The 2,530-nt window shown below is 35.2% G+C and overlaps 1 pseudogene; it reads left to right on the plus strand.

The window, feature by feature from the left end:
- Positions 1-398: 398 nt before the first annotated feature.
- On the plus strand, positions 399-867 carry LOC133101724 (zinc finger CCHC domain-containing protein 10-like; annotated as a pseudogene).
- Positions 868-2,530: the final 1,663 nt, after the last annotated feature.

Genomic DNA, 2,530 nt, shown 5'->3' on the forward strand with positions numbered 1-2,530 from the left:
ATGTCACCTCACAGTGTCCCAAACTTTCTCCCATATCTTACAGCACTTAAGCCACAGGGTCACCATTTTCTGTTGTTATCTATCTTATGCTGTTGTCCTTGGTGACTGTCAACACTGATCCCCCAGCTCCTCTGCACCCTTCACTTTGGGGCCTTTCATTTCTATTCTTCTTCAGACACTCACCAGTATGGCCAAACCACTGACCTCTTCATCACTGAGATCTTTTCTTCTTTTAATACCTGAATATTGAAATGTTCCTTTTGACCATAACATCTTTTCTCTTGCACTCTTCCTTTCCTTCACTCCTTATCCCCTATCTACTCTGATCTTTGGGTCATGATTAAGATTGCATCTTCCATCAGCATGACAGGCCTCAGCCGAGCTAAGATGGTGACCCCATGCATGCCTGGAGACAAACTGAAGCAAATAAGCAATATATGTAAAATGTCAGAAATACTTGGAATTTGGACATTGGCTTTATGAGTGCACAGGAAAAAGAGTACCTACATAGGCCTACATAGGCAGAATTAAAGAAATCTTTAAAAGAAAAAATAATAATTGTTATAACAAAGCATTAGAAAAACTAATGTAGAAAGACCAAGAAAAAAGGTCTAAGAGTATAACCATCCCCATAGCAACTGCAGTGACAGCTCACTTAGTGATTCTTCATTAGATAGTGAAGAAACATCTACCTCATTCTCCTCAGAGGACAGTGACACCAATGAAAGCTCCTGCAGTTCATCATCTTCAGCCTCCTCCACAAGCTCTTCTTTCTCCTCTGGTTCAGACTCAGATTCCAGCTCTTTCAGTAGCAGCAGCACCAGCATGGATAGCAACTCCAAGAATAAACCAACAAAGAAGAGATAGAATTACTCCATCCATATTGGACTGATGAACTGCAAACACTGATGTGATTCTTAGAAGGGAATTTAGAATGTGTTAAGACCAAATAGGTAAACTGGTCAAAATTTTTAGAGTTTAAAAGTTTCTAAATTTTTGCATTGTAAGAACACCAAAAATATTAATAATGGAATATATATATAAAAATTTTAATTTTAAGGGTGAATCTTGGTTTTCTTTTTTATCTTTAAAATGTATCTTTAGAACTTAATCCAAACTGAATTCCAGAAAACTTGTTTTGGGGATGAATTGTTATCTTTTCTCCCTGTGAATCAAATGCCATACTTTGGTATATGTTAGTGGAACGTATCAGACATGTTTCCAGGATAGTGCATCAGAATATCTGGCAGTGAATTTCTAATGAAAGGTTGAAAGCTTTTCTTCTAAAATCAGTAACAAGACAGAGTGCTCACTTTCATCACTCTTGTTCAACGTAGTGCTAGAAATCGTAGCCAGAGCAATTAGGCAAGAAAAAAATAAAGACATTCAAATCAGAAAGAAAAAAGCAAAATTGTCTGTTTGCAGATGACATGATCTTATGTATAGAAAAGTCCAAAGACACCACCAAAAAACTGTTAGAACTAGTAAACAAGTTCCGTAAGGTTGCAGGATACAAAATCAATATACAAAAATCAGATGCGTATCTATACACTAACAACAAACTATTTGAAAAAGAAGTAAAAAAAACAGTCCCATGTACAATAAGATAAAAAACAATAGAAATACTTAGGAATAAATTTAACCAAGAAGATAAAAGATCTGTATATTGAAACTATAGGAAAATTGATGAAAGAAATTGAAGAAAACACAAATAAATGGAAATATATCCCATGTTCATGGACTGGAAGAGTTAATATTGTTCAAATGTCCATAACAGCCAGAGCCATCAACAGATTCAATGCAAACCCTATCAAAATTTCAATATAGAAATAGAGAAACTATACTAAAATTTGTATGTAACCACAGAAGACTTCAAATAGCCAAAGCAATGTTGAAAAAGAAGAACAAAGCTGGAGGCATCACACTTCCTGATTTCAAAATCTTGCAAAGCTGTAGTAATCAAAACAGTAGAGTACTAGCATAAAAACAGACACATAGATCAATAGAACAGAATCAAGAGCCCCAAATAAACCCATGCATATATTGGGTTGGCCAAGAAGTTCTTTCGGGTTTTTCCGTAAGATGCAATGCAAAACCCGAACGAACTTTTTGGCCAACCCAATATGACCAATTAATATTTGACAAGGAAACCAAGAGTACTCAATGGGAAAAGGATAGTCTCTTCAATAAATTGTCTTGGGAAAAATGGATGTACACATTTGAAAGAATGAAACTGGACCCCATCTTAAACCATTCACAAAAGTTAACTCGAACTGGATTGAGGACTAAACATAAGACCTGAAACAACAAAACTCTTAGAAGAAAACATAGGGAAAAAGCTACTTGATATTGGTTTTGGTAATGATTTTTTTGGATATAACACCAAAAGCACAGCAACAAAAGATGTATATCTATATATACACATCTGTATATAATGGAATACAGCCATAAAAAGGAAGGAAATCTTGCATTTGAGACAACATAGATGAAGCTTGAGGGCATTATGCTAAGTGAAATAAGTCAGACAGAG

This window comes from Eubalaena glacialis, chromosome 11 (genome assembly GCF_028564815.1).
Source record: "Eubalaena glacialis isolate mEubGla1 chromosome 11, mEubGla1.1.hap2.+ XY, whole genome shotgun sequence".
Classification (NCBI taxonomy): domain Eukaryota; kingdom Metazoa; phylum Chordata; class Mammalia; order Artiodactyla; family Balaenidae; genus Eubalaena; species Eubalaena glacialis.